We start from the raw sequence: 20862 nt of genomic DNA, 5'->3' as shown, positions 1-20862 counted from the left end.
CACAGAGGAAATGTTGAGAGGGTTGCTAGTTATTAATGCCAAAATAATATCCAGCAACTACGCTCTCAGGGTCACAGCCTGAAGACATCACCAAAGGTGACGGAGAGAGCACAGGGGATCACAGTCGAACTCGGCTGTCTTTCCTTCTGCTCCTTTTATCTTCCCAGACACCATAGCAGCAGGTGAGGGTGTTGTATCAGGCTTGGAGTCCTGATCTAGATAATTCCCATGCACTGGCTTTACACAGCAAAATATAACAGAAATTTTCTTCTGGTAGGACTCTGGGTACATACTGCCCAAACGCACTTTCCAGAGAAAGGGCCTCATAGATCATCCTCTTCTGTAGTAGATAAGGAGGATCCTGAAGGAACCCGGACTGATTTGCAAGACGGTAAGATAATCACGATACTGTATATTCAGGCCTATTTAAGAGGAGGGAGATTATTGTTGGTCATAAAATGGATGGTGAGAGATCAGCTCCTCATACATTTTAAAATTTGCTCCTTCTGTTAAGACACTCAGATCTAGCAATCCTATCTCCTCAAACCCAACCATGTGCACTCACGTGAAGCTGTTCACCGTGCTCAGGCAACACCAATGGCTACACTTGTATTTCTCCCTCACAGGATTCTCAAAAGTGGACAGACTGGGACTTTTGCAATAGTAACTTTAGAAATGTGAAAAATTCTACAAGAGAAACTTGACGGGAGAAGGCTAAATTAAGCATTTTAGCATGTCAGACAAGCCTCACGCAAGATCCTCTTTGAAACAGATATAAATGCATCAAAATGGACAATTAATTGCAGCAGGTTAATTGTGATAAAAACATTCTTGCTATAGTTATTTGTTATTATACCTTGATTATGAACAAGATTATAGTTATTTGTTATTATACCTTGATTATGAACAAGATCTTATGAATTCTGACCCTCTCCAGCAAAAAAAATGCCACACTTAGAACTGGGATCAGGCCAGTTTCTTAAGGGTATAACTAGTTATTTAAGGAGCAAATATAGAAAACAAAGGTGGTGTTCTGACTGAAGCAGGCTTCAGGGACCCAAGGATTGGCAAAGCGAGGACTAAGCCACGTAAATATCCAATTGTACCCTCTTACCAGGCAGAGGGGTGCCAGAATAACACACCGTGCTCTTCCAGGAGTCTGGATACAAGCCAGTGCCAACAAACTGCAGGTACAGAAAGACAAGCCACACATTACAGATCTGAGCTTACCCTGCCATGCTGCAGAGGTTTTGAGTAACCACGGAGCATCCTGTGACTGGGAGTGTGAAGTCAGGGCTGCCGCTGTCTTAGCCCTGCCTCATTAAGTCTGCACTGGGAAAGAAAAGGGTGTGCATAATATTTTTAACATTTCCTTTTTAAAAGCCTAGAACTGAGAAAAGAAAAGAAAAGCAAACACATTTTTGGACAGCTGACAAAAACTGACAAATCCTGGCCCCAAAGTACTCAGAAATGGCACTCTAAAATTTTGGGTTTAGGCTTTAAGAAGAATATGTGAACAACTTAAAGAAAAGATTATTCTGAGGAGTCTTCCATTTTTAGTAAAAACTCTCTTTTTTTTTTTTTCAAAGTCAAGTTTGGATGGAAATTTTTTAGCTAGGTCTACTTGCAATCAGATGACATTTTGTCATTGACATTTGTCATAGCTCTGACATCAGCCACATGGGCTCATTTTGTTGGGACTCTAGTAAAATATAAACTCTTCTTTGACTTCACAGATATGAAAGGAGGCGAGCTTCTTAAGTTAGACTTTTGTTTTCCTCCTTTTGCTCTTCAGGACGAGTGAAGAATTCTGAAAAATGAGTGGAACTAGGGGTATACCCTCTCGGAAAACAGGCGCAACACATGCATGCTGTGGTTTCAGAATTGTAGGTCATTGTATTTGGTAATACTTCTTCAGAAAACTTCAAAACAAGAGTCAGGCAGAAATAATTTTTACTGAACACTCCATGTTCTGCATTGCTTTCCTACCGCTAAAAGAAACACAGATATTTGCATGAAAACTGCTTTGGTCTTCATTTTGTTCTTTTAAGATGCATGTGTCCTGGTGTTTAGTTCTCACTGGGATTCACAGATTTCTTCAGAGCAACCAACAGCGATGTGATAATCTTGGACTAGAGTCCTGACACTCAGGCAAAGATCAAAAAACCAAGAGGCTATTTTCATGCAAGTACTGAGAAATGTTAAAACTTGGAGCCAGAGGGAGAGCATACAGGTCAACTAGTGGGCTGCTAGGACTGCCATCCTGCCAAATTTACATTTGTTAGAGTTGTAATAGGGACAGGCCAAACAGACCAGGGGCCACTTGTGCCAGCTCCAAATGCAGAGGAAAAAACAGACTCTGCCTGACAGAGCTGACATCCCTGAAATCAGATTAACAGGATTGTCTGTATCCACAAAAAAATGGTAGTTTTTTCCCTAAAAATGATCTAGCTTGCCTGAGTTCAGTAAGCTACTTGAACATACCCTCACGGCAGTCACCAGAGTAGTCCCTTTCATCTTAATGGACTACTCACATGTTCCACACCACGTATTTAAGGATGCTCCAAACTGGAGTCTAGAACATCACATTTCTGTGCTCCCGTTTGATCCCCGCTCTAGAACAGGGTACCGGTGCAGTGAAGTCACTTCTCTGTAACTGGGTTGTCTCCAACTAGCACATACGAAACATTAAATAAAACATCGTAACAGGCATTTTTGCAGGCTGTGAAAAGAGACTGGCGGCAGGCATGGTTCTACATACGGTACATCAGGTGCCACCACCTGCTCTACAGGAAGACCATTCCTGGAAATCAAAGGCAAGATGGTAAATGTATTTAAAATGTAACTGCGCTACAAAACTTATACAAAACTCTTCTCAAGTCTTGCACCACGGGAGAATGAAAGAAGAATAGGATCTTATTCCTTTCCTACAGCAGCCCTTCCTAGCACTGTACTTAATATTTTCCTTCAGGTTATTTTCAAACTCTGAGTTCATTTAGAGCTGGTTCCCAGATAACCTCCCTGTCCCAGCCATGCAGGCTGGAGTTCTCTGTCTACAGGGCAGCTGCAGCACCAGCAGATGTAGCATGAGTTTCTCCACATATTCACAGAGGACATCCATGGCAAAAGGACTTTGTTCACACAACACACGACTCTGGAACTTGTTGCTCTGGGAAACTGGCACAGCTCAAAACCTAACAGCAATAAAAAAGGACTAGATATTTGTGTGGCTCTTAAGAACATCCACAGCTGCTGCAGGCAATGATAGCAAACATCTTGTACTCGAGGGCTTATCCCACTTTCTGACTCCTGGCGATCCGAATGGGACTGGACAACAAGGTCAAATTGGTCTCCTCTTCTTTTTTCTCACCCATTGTACTACAGGATCTTCAAGTTTTCCTCTGAAGATTTTGTTCTAGATCACGTGGGATCTGGACACTGGACTGGATGGGCAACAGTCTGACAAGCCCATCGGTTCCCACTTATCTATACCACAGAAGAAGGAAGAGAGGAGTTCAGTTGCCCGATGCTCTTCCTCCTTCACCCCTTTCCGCTGAGATTGGATAACAGCTGTCACGTACTTTAGTGCCTTTCATCCAAAAAGCTCAAAGTACTGTATGTGGAGGTTATGTCTTGTTATCACCAGCCTAGAAAGGGATGTGAAAAGAGCTGAAGTGACTTTTGCTAAGTGTCGCGCAGCAGCTGAGCATAAGAATACAGAAGAAAACCCCAGTGTGGTTCTAGACCTTCATAGTTTTGCAGCCGTGTTGGTATTTTCCAGTTGAGTTGCACGTGTCATGACTCTGCCCACTGTAGGCTGGCACCCAGCCTGCTGCTTTCTTCTAATCAGACGCTGGCTTCTCACATTGGGATTGTGGTGGGCTCTGCTTTGAAATGAGATGCCTGAAAATGGTTGACACCTGTAGTCCTCTGGCTCTCGGGAAAATTTGTTAACCTTCAAGAAAAGTCTCGGGGAGGAGGGACTTTCAAGTTTTACAAGATGGTGAAGTTCTCTTTGGTTCCTTTAAAAAGCATTAGCAAAGGTCAGATTAACAAGTCAACACTGAAACTAGATACGACCAAGACTCCCAAAATTGATGCAGAAAAGAAAAGAGGTGGGTGGGGACTGGGTGTGGGGGAGAAAGGCCCACAACACAACATTGGCTCTGATCCTTTCCCCCTTGTTGGGCCCGGGGCACACTTGATAAGGTGAAGGGAAATTGTAAAATTAGACCTGGCAACCTACACAGAGAGGCCCAGTGCAAGGCCCTTGGCCTGAGGCAAGCTGAGAAAGTTGAGGAATTGTGGGGGAAAGGAGACTTGGCAGGCTAACTTCCTGTGGCTGCATCCAGGGCTAATTAGTTTTCAGTGTTCGGTGTGTGTTTGAATGGAAACGAGCCAGCACTGAGAGGCACGGGGTGAGGAAATCAAAAACACATGCACCGAGAAGGAAGAAGGGGGGGAAAAAAAGAAAAAAAAAAAAAACCACCCTGTCCTTTTTAGCTACATTTTCTTTTTCAGGAGGGGATCTCATCATTTTGTTCCATGAGCACTAAATCACCCCGGCTCCCCTGTCTATCACATCTCACATCTGCTTCAGAACTCATTAAACATCAAAAGGCCTGCCCTATCAGTTCTGCTTAGTTAGAAGTCTGAGTTACTAGAGTCCTAACCAGGGAAGATTTTGTATGTTTTTAATAATAGCTTAAGGAACTTCTTAGCACCCCATAAATTACTTAATGCAACAAACTCTTCCTGTGGACCAGCAAATGTTTTACAGAGGAGCTGAATGCTGCCTTAACATGCTTGTGGTCAGTCCAGAGTTACATAGCAACCTGCTTAAATGAACCTTTAATCCACGTTTCGGTCTAGGAATTGTTTTCTCATGTATCCTCTCCTGCCGCTAGCCCACTCTCATTTTTACTGCCGCTCTAATTTTATATAACTACATTATAACTTGTGTTTCCGTAGCATTTTGATCCACAAGAATGCCAAGGCAATTATTAAAACGGCGATCATAATACTACAGCACCAATGAAATCTGCCTACTTCTGCCATACCATTTCCCCTACTTTAAATACACATGTACAGTGCCCTCCACTACTGCGTATGCCAGACAAACAGTTCATGAAAATAATTTATATACAGGAAACACAATGAACACAGTAAAGGCTCCAGTGGGCGTTTGTTATTAAGAGTACCACAGAGCTCTTTAAAATGAACCGAGCCCAGACCGAGCGCGATTTCTGAGTGCTTGTTATTCAGACAAAAGCAAATCCATTTTCATCAGAACAACACTCACAAACTTTTGTCTTTAGTGAAGAAGTTTTTTCTGCCTAATTTGAAGCTTCTGTCTGCAACTCTTTTATCACTAGAGCACTTCCATCTCTCTTTATAGAGTCAGAAAGCATGGGGTTTGCGCTTTTCCTCATGCCCAGGAATAACTAAATCACTTTTGCTCGCACTTTTTAAAAAATCTGACCAGTGGTCAGACTTGAAAATGTGAGTCCCATAGGTGAAAATTTCAGATGGTGACGGACAAATCAAAGAGAGGCTTTGAACTGAAAAAGATCCTGCAGCCCCAGCTTTGGCAATGATCCGCACAAGTCTGATACCGAAAAGCTTTGTCATCGAGTTGCAACTGTTCCTTCTTCCGTCTGAGGTTGGGAGCTCATCTACACTTCAGACAGGCTGAGGCTCAGCTGCCACTGGCTATCTAACACTCACCTTGGTGCAGATGAAACAACCTTGGACATCAGAGGTGCTATTAGACTAGGAGTCAAGGAAAAATTAAGTCAACGGCAAGTTACTAACCCTTTTCTACGATTGCTATTGCTTGCCAATGAGCTGTGGATACTGCTTAGGGAGGGAGACTTCCCTTCCCAAACACTGCGTGTCTGGTTCCTTCCAATTTAGTGGAGGACAGTCCTGCAGAACACCGAGGACTCCTACACCTGCGGCGGGCGCAGGACAGCATCTAAGGGAGCACACGCTCCTTACGATCGCTTCTCCCTCAAGCAGAGGGTTCCCAGTGTTGTCTGACGAGATCAGATTTAAGGGAAAAGTACAAAGTTTATTCCAACATGATGCACCATTAGGGAAGAAGTTACTCAGTTCAGGAACAAGTATGAGGCAATGAAGTCCAATAGGGGATACCTAATCATTTAGCTCCATTTCAGGAGCTGTGTGGTGCTCTCTTCAATGACACTGCTGATAGGGACAATTTCACAGCTGTCAGAGCTGCCAGCTAAATTCTTAGGTGATCCATGGCCTCTGTTCATTGCTCCTCTAAAGAGGGACCTTTATCTGGGATAGGCTTCCCATAAGAAAACCCCAAGTCACCAGAGGTCCTGTTCAGTGTATCTGTGCCACGAACGACTGTCTGTAACCCTACCCCTTGACAAGTAATGTAATTAAGACATCAGCTTATGAGAGTACATCAACGAAATGCAATCAGCCACAGTATTAGTCTCTCTTATACTACGTGCTTAAGGAGTGAAGCACCAAGCTAGTCAATAAACAAACCCCCTTGTGTAATGCAAGGCTGACACCCCCTACGAAGCATGATGTTGAGGATTAAATTTAGTCCTTGAAAGTTCACATATGTTCAAGCACAGAGATGTTCAATGACATATGACTCCAAAACTATTTACTACACAAATACTTAAATGATAGAGAGGAATCCAGCTTATTACTAGCTCTAAACAGAGACTAAGCACATCAGGAAATGATGACAACTTGAAGGTAATGATGTTTAGACTGGAAAATGCCTCAGCCACAGCTCACTGTGTTTGTGAACCCACGTCAGGCCATAAATATTCCAGAATCACTGGAAGACTATGAATAACGCTAAAATGAAAAGTACCTAGAAGGTATCATTGCATGGGTAAGTCTTTCAAACAGGTGGGCCACGTACTCTGGATCTAAAGACAACTATGCTCAGCTCTTAGCTGATGTTCTCTGATAAGGCGTTCAACAGCTGCAGTCTTCCTCCTGTAACTGTTATATTCCTCTGTATTCAAGATTTGTATCCTGCAGCAGTTTAAATTAAGCACCCCTATGGAGGAAATGACAGGTTCTGAGTGAAAGAAACTCTAGGGAGTGTGTGCGCTTTCCCACTCTTTGATTTCCCCTTCATGTGGAGCTCACACTGCCTTGGGATGATATTTACTCTTAACTTAGAGTCAAGGAACATATTTGCTTTCTGTTTTTCATTAAATACAGAGGGTTTCACAAAAGAGGCCATTTTTCATCAAAAATTGTTTTCAAGTGAAAAATATCTACCAGCTCAACTCCTGACTCTAAACAATTCCTGGCCTAGGAGTACATTACTGTGACTTTACGTTCATAGAGTGTGACTCAAAAAATGAGAAAAATGTTTTCAAGAAGTTACCATGAATATTTTACAAAAAAACCCCGAAGTATTTATATCACAGCTAACAGTCCAGCTGGTAGCCTGCATGCCATCTGAGACAGCCACAGCATTCACTAGCATCAATCTTGCTCCTTTTTTTGATGATGGGCTCTACATTTGCTTTCACTCAGCCTCCTGCTTCCTCCCTCATTTTCTATCACTTTAAAATAATTGTCAGTAGCATCATATAAGCTGAAGTGGTTTTGTCCTTCTTCTGCCTTCCTAGTTTGCCTGCACTTAAAGGTGTCCTAGAATAAGGACAACTGCCTAGGTTGAAGGAGGCAATTGAACAGAAGGCACTTGAGAGATGTCAGAGTCATAAATTGAAGGTGCTTGATGTGTTGTGGCTAATGTACCAAATGGGACATGAGGGCTTGCTCTATGTTAATGCTTTAAGGGGTGAAGTATGTCTTACTTGGGTTCTAAAAACTTTCATAAGACGTTCTTCATATGTGCTCAAATTCTTTGCGGCTTCATCAAAGCAAAATCTAGCCTCTGTTCAAGCAGGCAATTTTCTGGTTTTTTTTTCTTTCTTGCTTTTCACCAGAGATTTCCTGTGTATCTTTTTTTCTAAAATGACATAAATCCCTCCCTCATCAGACCAGTGCATACAGCATATTTGGAGGCAGCTTATATAAACACAATAGAACTGAGTTTATTAGCAGAGATTAGGTCAACTGATCTGAGCCCTACATAGTGGTGTAGTTTTGCACCTATGGAAGCCAACAGCAAAAATTCCCCTTTAGTGTCAGACTAAAGCATTGCCAATCATAGAGTTCAGAAACCATGACTCAAATGCAAGAAAATTGTTATACTCGCTTAAATTTCATGAAATAAACTTAAAAATATTAAATTGTAATATTTTTAGTGTCTTTCTATATTTTCAACCTTCGCATTTCGCCCTCTTAAGATACAAATATGCTATTTTTATGGACAAAGGATGAGATACACAATCCCTTCTGCAAAACGAATAAACCAAAGTATTATCTATCACAAGACACACAGGTAAATAGTATGAATTAGCAGCATGAAGTGAGGTGAAAAGGCACAGTGGAAGTTCAGTCTGATTTTAGAAAAACACCAATGCTCCCCTTCTCCAAGCTCTGAAACAGAATATAAAGTAACAAAAATAAAAAGACGTCTGCACTCAGAAGACTTGATAATGCATTCCATGTTGGCGGGACACTGTGAGCTAGCTACTACATGCCAGTAACACGGCCAAAGAAGGCACCATTGCCCAGGAAGAGAGGCGAGCTGAAGTCATTAGGGATATGCTAACAATACAGTCACCGAGTTATAACTGTGCACCATGATTTCTCTAGAGAGCTAAGCAGAAAATAAAACTGCTGCCTCCTCCAATGGAGTATATCCAAGGAATGCAGAAGCAATGCTGTTTGACATCTCTAGAGTGAGTCCTCCCAGTAAGCAAGACACTGGATATAGAAAGCAGGTGTGATTTTTTTTAGCATCTCTGCAACATCTGTCCACCTAAATATCTAAGCATTGGTAGTACATACATCACCATGATATATAAAAGTCCCAGAGTTATTATCCCAACAACATAAAGCCACAGTCCAGCAGCTGAGGGAATTCTTAATTTCTTCTCCTCATTTTCCATTCTCCTCTTTGCCTCCATTTGTTGTTGTTGGTTTTGCTGTTGTTTTAAAGCTTCAGTGAAGACAGGCGTTTCTACATTTTATTCACAGAATGCCAAGGTCCCATCTCCACTGGAAAGCAAGCCAGTCGCTAGGAAAACTTCATTGCCTGCACTCATGCCATTGCTTTCAAGTCTGACAGTTTCATAACACTTCCTGTGAAATAATATAGAAACTATACACCATATCATTTGATCCCTGAAAGCATATAATTTCACTTTGTTTACCACTTAATTTATTTCTTCACCTATGTATCATTGCTATTGCAAACTATTTGGCAGCACATACTGTCACTCAACTGGAAAGAACGACAGTTTTAACTGAAAGGTAAGGAAGATCCTTGTCTGCACGTACTCCGAGGTTCGGTTTTCTCTGGACCAAAGCTATTGTAAGTAAATTTTCTGCAAATCAGCAGCACTTGGTTTTGGCTAGACCAAGGTCTTCTGCAGCATGATTTTTTTCCTTAATAGTGGCTCTTACTCTCAGACATGTTCACTTCAGCTTTGCGGACTAAAGAGTGTTTGACTCCTGAATTCTGTTCTTGACTATTAGTGGTTCTTCCTCTGGATGTGTTAATTCTCTGAATGTGCCCCTGCCTTCCCTCCCACAGATAAACACACTGCATTTCCATTTTCCTGTCTAGAAAATGACACCTATAATGCAAGAAATAAAAAATAACATAAGAAGTTACCCGTTATTTGAAAGCGTCTATATTCTTGGGCAGCCATCCTTCCAAGAGCTAGAGTTTCTGAGATATAGTTCAACAATTCAAGCTCCCTGAATGGCTTGCCCTTCTTCCCTCCTTTCCCTTTGAAAAACAGATTTTAAAGAATCTAGGTTAAGCATTAACTCATTCTTCTTCCTTTGCTGCTCTTCTCCTCTCCCTTTGAGTCTCAGGTAACTATTGCTTTGACGCCCTCTATCCCAACATTTTCATTTACGGATCAGTTGCGTTTCAAACCTCCCATCTCAGAACAGCCTCATTACATATGCTGCCTGCTTCTTGTTCTCTGAAAATGTTTTTTTCATAAAGGAATGCTAGCTCTTTGTGCTGTAATTACAATGGGTCTGCAAGAGAAGGCTCTGGGGAAAGGCAAACTCTGTGAGGATGTCTTCATGGTGACTTCTTAGGAGGGCTATGGGAAGGACACAGCTCTCCCAGGAAGGAAAATGGTTCCTCTCCCAGAGCACATGAATCCTCAGGGATATACTGAAGGCAAGGCCATCTGTGGAAAAGCTCTGGATTTCCCTGCCTCTACACATTTAGCACTAGCGGGAGGGTGTAAAAGTGAAGACACTGACAGGAAGAACTAGCTTTTTGTCAGCCTCACTGTGTCCATTCAGAACAGTACGATATGAATGCACATGGCTGCCCTTCCTCTTCCACTGAGGATACCAGTTTTTTAGTGCTTGTTCTCTCATCCGCTAGAATCAAAATTGCAATGCCCCAATTCTATTTTACTGTGGTTTTATTCCTACAAATTCCCAGGGAAGTCAAATGGAGCCAACTTGAGTAAGAAGTAAGTAAACAATGAAGATGGGATTGAGGGTTTGGTCCTACATTTCCTAATCTTCTTTTATGCTGTCTATTTTTTTCTTAACATATTTCTTTTCTTTCTTTCTTTTACTTCTTCACTACACTAGTGAATCCAGTAATTCACTCCATGTCCTCTGTCGGCAGAACCTCCTGGGTCCTGATGCCAAACTGCTCTCCGCCCCTCTCATCCTCTCCAGCCCTGTCAGATGGCAAAGCAGATACCAGACAGTGTCTTCACTGACTAGACTCCCTCCCTTCCGAACAATAAAGTTATTTTTCCCATTCAGTTGAGGAATCTATTTTGTCCTTCTTTGACTAAAGGGAATTTCTGACAGTTATCAGCATACATAAAGCTTACGCTCCTTCCTAAACTTGGCGTTTTGTGGCATTTGCTGGTTTGAGAACATTTTTCTCTTCTGAGAACATTCTTATTCTCTTCTGCCTTGGTGGTTAGCAGCAAATCCACATTTATATTTGTTTGTTCCCTTGTCTTGTGTCCTCACTTCAAAAATGAATGCGTACATTTTTCATTGCTGAGGTGTAACCAGCTAAAATTGCCTCTTTACACTCTTCTGTTCCGTATAGCTTGTACGCCACATGCTGTCCTTGCAGTTTTGAGTATCGCTTTATTAAATTTCAAGGTTTGTTTACTGCATCGTAATATACATCCATTAGCACAGCCTTATCCTCAGAACTACTTATCTGATTCACAAGCTCCTCGTACATTAGTACATTCAGATGTTCCTATTTTTAATGTTTAAAATAACTCCATCTTTCCGCTTTTGTTTATCTTCTGATGTTAGGACAACCCACCAGACTATTTGTGTTAAGCCAAAACTTGTGCTTCTTATCAGGTTTAGACATACACTGAAGGAGCAAACTCATCCATCATGAATCATTTACACCTGTACATGTCACCAACTCGTGATCATTCACGGTGCTTTGGTAACACGTGCCAAAATGAGATCATCTCTTACATGTTGTTTCCACACATGTGAAGTCCCTACATGTGAAAAAAGAAATGCAACTGTTAGTTACAATTGTAATTTTGCAAAACTGAACAGAGGAATTCACACTAGCCTGACAATCAGACCCAAATCTTCTCTTCGAATCATCGCTGACAGGAATATTTTGCTGAAATCCCCAAAGTCAAAGCTCAGCTATACAAATAAATACTGTAGCAGATCCTGACAGGAAGACGTTCAGCCCAATCTTTTCCAGATGGCAGTGATGGATGGCTGTGTGCTTCTATTTATTTGGTTTCCCAGGCAATGGTGTCCTGCTTTCACTGGACATCACTTGAAGCGCTTTGGCTTACAGACCGGCACAACAGCCCCATGCACTGCCAGACAGGTATTCTGGTGGGCTTACTCATTGCTTGGATGCCATGACTGCAAAAGAGAAGCTACATTTTACCACTTTGTTGGGATTATCTTTTCTAAAAACTGCATGCCTTAAATTTGTGACAAACTCTTGGCACAGGACTCAAGGAGCTCCCAGGTAACGCGGATTGCTGAGATACGCCAGTTCTGAAAACAATACGGTGACCTAAAGAGTTGAGAGAGAGAGAGAGAGGGGAAAGACATCCAAATCCCAAACCACATTGACTGAAAATGTGGCTGTCACTATTGTTCTGTTCTGTAAAACACATGGTACTTTACATAGGGCTGTAAAACAAACGTCCATAGATCAGGGACTTACGTTATAGAATAATGTGTGGGGAAGAGCGGAGCTGGGATACAAAGGCTTCTGAATCCAGGCCATTCATTTTGCCTGGCCATACTTGAATAGCGAACCAAAGTTATTAGCAACAAACACATGTTTGGTGGCCTAGGTAAAATGATCCATTGCCTCCAGATGATGTTCATTTTGCAGGCATCCATACCAGGCAATAAAACGAGAAGAGAACTGCTTGCTGCAGGGGCATGAGTTGCGTGGTGCTAGCACATTGTAAGCAATTTGGGGAGGAGGCTGTATTTTCCTGTGTTCACATAACATCAAGCATAACACGGCCATATTGATGACTGGGGCTTTTGACACTACTGCTACGGATAAATGCAAATTCCTGATACAAGAACTTCCTGGCAAAACCAGGTGACAGCTGAAATGTGGAGACACCCAAAATGTGGAGACACCCAGGATTGAATGCATAATGGGAACAGACACAAAGAAATGCATGCCCCTCCCAGGGTCTCAAGTCACAAACTTACTTACACAGTCATTTTTAGGAGGGCAATACAGCCAATACAGTGCAATTATGATAAGGCCTCCTTCTAAATTAAAGCACACGCATTAACATCAGTAAGTGGACAGATTAGGGGAAGATTTCTTAAAAAAAAAAAAAAAGCTTTATCTGGAATCCAAAGACAGCAGGAAGTGAATGAAATTGGTTGAGGCTGTGGGGATGTGGTCACGCTTCTCTGTGTAGACGAACAGATGGGCAGCAGAATTCGGCATGTGCTGGTTTGGCCAGCTGGGGCTCAGGGAAGCCATAGAACGGGAATGATAAGAGTACGAGAAAATGGAGGCAGATTGAGGATTTCAGCAGAGCTGAAATCAGTGTGCTCAGGCACAAGCCTTGCAAAAAGCAGTCACTACCTTCTAGACTAGAGACTAAGGTTACCTGCCAGGCTGAACCATACAATTCAACAAACAGAAAAATGAAGTTATAAAAACACTAGTAGCCATTGCAATGACAGATAATCTGAAGCCAGAAATAAACCAGTGTGTGTGGTTTTTATGCTGCCTACATTAATTAGGCTCTCCTGTGGACGCGGACTATGGTTCTACCTTCGATTACACAACCATATAACACTTTTTCTTTTAAAGTTTTACCTTCACACTGAAACATTAGAACGACAAAAATGTGGCACACTAGTGGCACGTTTATGGCTCACCAACAGGGTAAGAGATTTTTTCAATCAAGACAGCTCTAAGTTGTGTTATCAAATAGCTGACAGCAACATTAGATTGTCAACTTCTTTAACCCTACATAAAGAGATGAAGCCCTCTCACAGTATTATTCACAGGTAAGTGAATAAAAGGGGAATTCATGACTCTCAGTTTTCAACCCGGAGCCTGGAAAGGAATGAAGACTCTTCCTTCTCCTTCTAATTTGGCTCTTTTAACCCATCCTACTACGTGTCTCTGTCCTGCTTCTTTCTCACCTCGGCCCTGCTCTCCTCATCCAGCTGTTCCCAGCTGCCTGCCTTAGAAAAATTACCTTGGCCCCACACCACGACAGCAAAATCTAGCCTCAGCCCTTCAGCCAGCCCCTTCTGATTCCCTCTCTCGCCCTCCTGCCATCACATGCCAAGTCGCAGCCTCCTGCCCAGGTACACCCGGTCCCTGCCAGAGCTCCAGCCTGCCAGCAATGGCCGAGCTGTCTAAGGAGATGCCACAGCTAAGGAAAGTGAGGACTTCTAAACGGATTGTGGCAGTAGTTTATTTTATACATACTCTTGGCAATAAATTCATTGCTCGCACACAATATGCTGCTGAGTTCCAGATCATTATTTTCCTAGCCACTCAGCACCAACACAACAGCTGCAGCTGGCCCAAAGAAACTGAGGAGCGAGGTGAAGACACAAGCAGCAGCAGCAGCAAGATCCCAGTTATTTGCCAAACGTGACATTTTCATACAAGAACAAAACTGAAATAAGCATAGGCAAGCTTCTTTGTTTATGATGAGAATTTGAAAAATGATCCCAGAGACTTTAATTCACTCTTCGTGTAGATTCTGAGTAGAAAACTATCTCAGCTTTCAGGACTGTGCTCAAAGCCCACCACAAAGGAGAATAAGCAATCCCACATGCCAAAGAAGCAGATGAGCAGGTAGGCACATTGATTTTATGGCTAAAGGAGAAAACTGGGAGGTTATCTTGACTTCCAGTGCAATACAAGGCACAGAAATCCTACATAAACCCCAAAAACTTCTTCCTGGGCTGGAGGACATCTCACAGGCAAACAGCCAGCCATAATGTAAATTTACTCAGTCACTTCAAGTGAAGAGGAATACACTGTATTTGCTGATGAGTTTTTTCCAGCAACTCGCTGGCCTCACCGTAAGTGTCTGAACTTGATTTTCAGTGTGAATTTGTCTATCCCACAATGTGTAAATTTGCAGTCTCTCAGTCATTTCTGCCTTTGTCTGAGCTGTTTGATCAAAATCTTCTGTCCCTATGGTTACCTACAGACCATCGTTGAGCTTTCGTCTAACTTCCGCTTGAGTTGCTCTCTCATTATGAAGACCCCCTTTGCGGTCATATTTGTAACTGTTTCTAAATCCTCATCATTTTTTCATCACCTTTTTGAAGTGTAGACAGCAGAACCGGGCACACATCTAGTGCCAGATACGTATCACCAGCGCTGTTTGCAGAGGAAATATGATCTCTTTATTCAGTGTTGTCTGTTTATACACCCAGTGATCACCCAGCCATCACTCACTGGGCTCACTCAGCCATGGCGCTGCACCAAAAGGTCATATTCAGTCATTCACCGCAAGCTGGACTTTCCTTTCCGAGCTACTGCTTCCCAACTGATAGACTTCATCACACCAGGGCTACCTAATTCCTTTGTCCTACTAGTGTACAGCATTCCATTAACTCCAAACAGGTGAAAAACCCAACTTTGTTCCAGCAGGATAGGAGTACGCTGTGTCAGCCTCATGCAGAACTTCACAGTAAGAGCACTTCGACAACTCACCCCTACAGCACGGCAATAACCATGGGATGTAGCAGATCTAGCCAGTTCCTTTTCAGACCATATACTTAAGTTGCGTTTCCTGCTATCTGAGGAATATCCTTTGTGTGACAGCTCAACAAGAATTCTGCAGGTTGCAAAATTTACATCCTGAGAGAGAGGGAAATTGGACATGAACCTAAAAGGAAGAAACCTAACAGGTAAGGAGGAGTCTAGGAGAGATCCCAGTATGGGTTATTTCTAGATACAGAATCCTACTTGAGTGCTCAGCCACATGCAGAGAAAAATAAATTGGTCACATTCCACTCACTTGTGCTATTTATTGACTATGGGTTATGTTTGTTATGGAAATTATGTTTATTCACCTGACTTTTGGCCAACTACAGATACAACACTTTTCACCACCTAAGGATTTCCATTTCTACTGACATTCCAGCTGGGGACTGTGGAATTTCACTCAAAGAGCTCACCACAAAGGGCATGCTCTGTCAAAACAGGAGCAAAAGCATAAAGAAACTGCCCTCCAAATACCCCATTTAACCTTAGTGTAAGGTGATGCAATTCGTCTGAAGACAATGTGTTACTAGCTGATGTTAAGGCCAGCATCGGGTTTGACTGTCCATTCTCAGCATGTCTCAACAGGCTCGTAGGCACTGGCTGAAAATATATTGGGATTCTATGATTGATACTCTTTCTGCCAATATACTATAGAAAAACAATTTTATCTCATTCAATTAGAGACATTTTAAGGGGAAAATAAACAGGAAAAAAGCCAAATCCCTAGAGATTGAAATCAGCAGTACCAGAAAAGGAGAATCAAGATCTCTCTATTTCAGAATTTATTGGACCAGAGAGGAAGGGCTCAAATTTGCACAAGTTTTGTACAAAGGGACATAAACTTGGGGAACTCTATGCTGCTGACACTCTCAGCAAGGGCTGAAGACTGTTTCTGGCTGACGTCCATAACTGATTTACAATGCTCAGCTTCCTATCAAGACAGTAACATATGTTATTCCTATTATCTTGAATTCTTTCCTTCCACTCAGTTGTGGAGTATCAACTTCAGCACCATATAGTCCAGTGTTAGGAGAGATGGCAATCACTAACAGTTGTAATTGCATTAATCTAATGGTGCGAAGGACTCTTTGCTGCAGACGCATTTTCCTGACCAGAACCGTGGATTTGAGTTTTACCCATGTAAAGCCCAATCACTTGAACTTCTCTCAAAACACCATGCTGCTGGTTGTATGAAAACTATGCTGAATATACTTACAGCCTTTGTAACTAGAAAACGAACACCACTTTTCATCTACCATCAAAGCCATTTTAGCTATGAGACAAGAGAATTGCACTGTGTTCACTACTGCTATTCTAAAAATAAGTTAGGAGACTTTGTTCTGACTTTGAAAGAAGGAAATGAAGAGACAAGCTTTCTCCCTTTTGATTTCTCCTGTTGACAGGATTCCACTTCAAATAAACAGACATTTGGTGGACCATAATGGGAGTCAAAGTGACTCCCATTGACTCCAAGTGACTGGTTCTGCAGATTAGCAGATATGGCACTTGTCCAGTGCAGGTGAAACCAAGGTTCAAGTCCCTGCTCCAGTTAATACTCAATCATAAGTGGTATTTGCCAGATGAACTCTGCTGGATTTCCAGAAAAGACCCAACAGCTCTCTGGCCTGACTTCTCACTGGGAATACATGAGATAAGGACTGCAAGTGTGGATCAGGCAGCGCAGGGACTTTAAGCAGAGTTTCCCACAATGTAGTTGAATCACTTAGCCTACAGGTCTTCTGGAAAAGGTGAAGATACATCTCTCTCGCTTGCAGAACAAGTCTCTTGTGGAGACCCATTCTCAGCTGAGTGTTTCTTATAACTTAATCTAATACTGCCCCAGACTGAAAGCATACCATGTGTTTTCTATTAAGAGGAGGGGAGGGGAGGGGAGGGAAGGGAAGGGAAGGGAAGGGAAGGGAAGGGAAGGGAAGGGAAGGGAAGGGAAGGGAAGGGAAGGGAAGGGAAGGGAAGGGAAGGGAAGAAGAGAAGAGAAGAGAAGAGAAGAGAAGAGAAGAGAAGAGAAGAGAAGAGAAGAGAAGAGAAGAGAAGAGAAGAGAAGAGAAGAGAAGAGAAGAGAAGAGAAGAGAAGAGAAGAGAAGAGATCATCCTCTTGACTTCCTTTCACACCAAATGAGACTGATAGCCTAAGAAAAAACTCTATGAACACACACTACCCATGTTCCCTGGAAATAGGTTGAACCTTGAAGGCAAAGCTCCTCTGTGAGCTCCTGCAAGCTCTAGAGCTCAGATTGGCTCTAGACAGTGATCAATTTAGACAGAAAAATCCATTTCCTAATAGAAAATACTTTTTTCACATGGGCTAGTTCAAGCACAAATCAAGCACATAGGAAAGATACTTACAGAGCATTTTGTACAGAGAAAAATTTCATCTAAACAATGAGCCAAATTTCTAACTATTTCTACAGTATTTTCAGTTTCATAGCTGTCAGGGCCCTGACTGCACTAATAGGCCGTATTTGCCCTGACCAGTCTTACCTCTGGACCTCTCCCACACACTCTGCCCATGGGCCCAGGAGCTCCCTGCAAGTTTGGCCCTGGGCTAACTTCAGCCGTTGCTTGAGCTTTGTTGTAGGGACTACTGGTCTCCAGAGCAGCCACAGCCTTGCCTGTGCCTGATCTTGAACCCCATTGTTTTGGACATTGACCATGGACCTGTCTCGTCACTACAGACCTTCTCCACGATCACTGGACTCTGTTTGAACCTGGTTACCCTCACCAGACTCAACCTTGACTTGTGGATTGACTTCCTGGCTTGACCTTGTACTTGCTTCATCATCACAAGCTTGCCTGACGATCTCGACTCTTGGTTGAACATGGCCCTGGTCTCCTCTGCTCACCTCATTTGGGTATGGTGGAACTAGACCTTGCCTGGTAAAGCCACTGCCCTGCCAGGCATGTTATTGTCCTCAGCTCCCCAGTCCCCATCCCTTAGGGAGCAGCTAGCCCTCACTGCTCCCTGGCAACACTCAGCTACTGAGAAGAGGACTGCTTAAAGATGTGCTTCCCAAATTTTAGGTAAATTAATGTGTAGGGGCCTACACATACTGTTGGAAGACTCTTCATCGTAATGGCACATATTTACTACATCTCCCACCTTGACCTTCACCTCTCAATCAGGAACTTGCAATCTAGGCGATGGGAAATGCCAGCATAGCTCTTTGTCAGGACATTCTTTCTTTGGGGTGATAAATACTTAAATATTATTACTGGAGTCTAGTACCTTCCACCAATACGAACAGAGCATCCATATCGTATGGCTTCTTATTATTACAGATGGTCTACAAAATCAGGAAGATGTATCTTAAATTCACTTTGTACTTTTGAAGGCCTTCTTCAAAACTTTAATAATAAAAAATAAAAAAAAACTTTCAGACTCCCCTAAATATAAAACAATTTGTGGGATGGGGGGAAGAAAGAGTTTCAGAAAATGCACTCTAAACTCCCACTCCACATTAGTGTCTCATTCTACATTGAATGCTGATAGACTCCCCTCCCTGACAGAGGAGGGCAGGCACGACCCCTGCTTTCAGCCAGCTTCCCAAGGAGGCATGCTTCCCAGCACCTCACATGGAGACAGAAGCAGGCTTGCTCTGCTGGAAGACTAGACAATCATGACCTAGTTTGTAACATGAATATAGAGAAACTCCTTATTTTTTGTCTAGTGTGCAAAGCTAAACATCCCCTTTCCAAAATTCAGACACAGAGAAAACATTGACTGTCTTCCATTCAAAGTTGCCTTGTGTTTGGGTAAATGCATTACTTCTTACAAATTAAATGAAAGGTAAGACTAGGGAACACATATCGAATCTGGCCCATTTTCCTGTCCTACCTCTGTTCCAGACAACTACTTCCAATGCTGCCTAGTCCTCGCTGCCTGGGATGGCCTTGTTTTGGGAACTAGCAGCCTAGAACTAGCAGAAAGTCTGCTGAATGTTTTCAATATACATAAGCAGCCCAGAACAGACTCCAAGCAAAGCTGTAACATTCTGAGTCCATAAGGAAAAATATTCTGTAATTCTGGAAAGTCTTTCAAAGGCAGAAGTGTCTGGTCTACCGGGAGTGGATGTGCTAAAACTCACCATGCCCCATATGATACTGGACACACATGAAAATCTGTATCTTCATTGTGCGTAGACATTGTGTTGATCAAAACAATATTTCTTCAAATACTGAAAGCACCAGAGCTGTGATGGCCCCTGCGAGCCCCTGACCGCAGAGAAGAATGCACTAGAAAGCTGAATGTAAAAACCGAATTACGTGAATATGAACAACCTGAACAGCTATTTGGTACAGAAAAACTATTTCAGATAGTACCTCATGACAGTAGCTTTTGAATTTTATTATTTCTTAGAATGGTGACTGTGATAAAGATAAATCTTCCCTCTTAAGCGGGGACACTAGACAGGTAGAGGTGCACAACGAGACCATGAGACAGCAAAAAGGCCACTGGTTATTGTCAAGCTTTCTGAAATATGATAATGAAGAAAAGCTTTCCTGAAGTAAATTAAAAAGAAGGAAGAGGTAACTTTGTCCATTGTCTCTCAGGTACAGGGAGACTAGATAAGAACAGGAATCCATGAGGTATCCATGACTGCTGAATAAATGTATGGATTAAAGTGTCCCAATATGTACCAGAGCCACCCTGAGTGCATCAACACGTTCTGCAACCTCTTCCCTCCCCATCCAAGGGGCTTGGCCACCTGAATCAAGACCAGCTCTGGAACGGCACAGCTACGTAACTTGGATCAGATGGGGGGATTGGACTAGATGGTCTTTGGAGGGCCCTTCCAACCCAAACCATTCTATGATTCTATGGTTCTAAGATCAGCAGAACAGTGGAGCAGGCACAGGAGGGTATGTATACGAATGCATATACATATGAATGCAAACTAGCCCCAGCCAGAATCACACAGTCCTGTTGTTGAAATTGTTAACATCCAAATACAGTTCTGGCACACTGCTGTCATATAGCTGCAAACAACAACAAATGCAAATTATACGCTACACAGCTATAAATCACAGTTTATATGGTAAAGCAATACCAGGAGGTTGTTACAGCTCAGTCACATCTGCACTGCTACTGGCTAAAGCACTGTGTCTGAGACGTCCAAGGATCTGGGATTCCAGGAAATACAAAATTACATCGAGAGATGACTCTGCCCACTAACACTTAGGCCATATGATAATAACGTTATAGTAACAAACAACTCCTGATTAAGTATTGTAATACAAAATGGAAATTCTTATGCTTCCCTAAAAAAGTAAGTTACAGCACAAATGAGGCTATGTTTTGATCTGCTCATACCAGTGGAAATGTAGAGTAATTCCAGTGACTTCAGCTCCAGAGGATTGAGACACCAGCGCAGGTGACATCAGAAACTGGTTTATTGTCCTTTCCAACACTTTGCTTGTTAAGTCTCCATGCAATATACGGAATTATCAAACTGTGACAGAAAAGACTGTTGCGTGGTTTT

General features: G+C 42.5%; 1 protein-coding gene across 1 annotated transcript in view; it reads left to right on the top strand.

Annotated features, from left to right (window-relative positions):
* The window catches only part of WARS2 (tryptophanyl tRNA synthetase 2, mitochondrial), a 135596-nt gene that overhangs the window by 36229 nt on the left and 78505 nt on the right, over window positions 1-20862 (top strand). The window lies entirely within an intron of this gene.

This window comes from Gavia stellata, chromosome 1 (genome assembly GCF_030936135.1).
Source record: "Gavia stellata isolate bGavSte3 chromosome 1, bGavSte3.hap2, whole genome shotgun sequence".
Classification (NCBI taxonomy): Eukaryota; Metazoa; Chordata; class Aves; order Gaviiformes; family Gaviidae; genus Gavia; species Gavia stellata.
The sequence above is the reverse complement of the archived record's forward strand: the minus strand, read 5'-3'. Positions and strand labels throughout refer to the sequence as shown.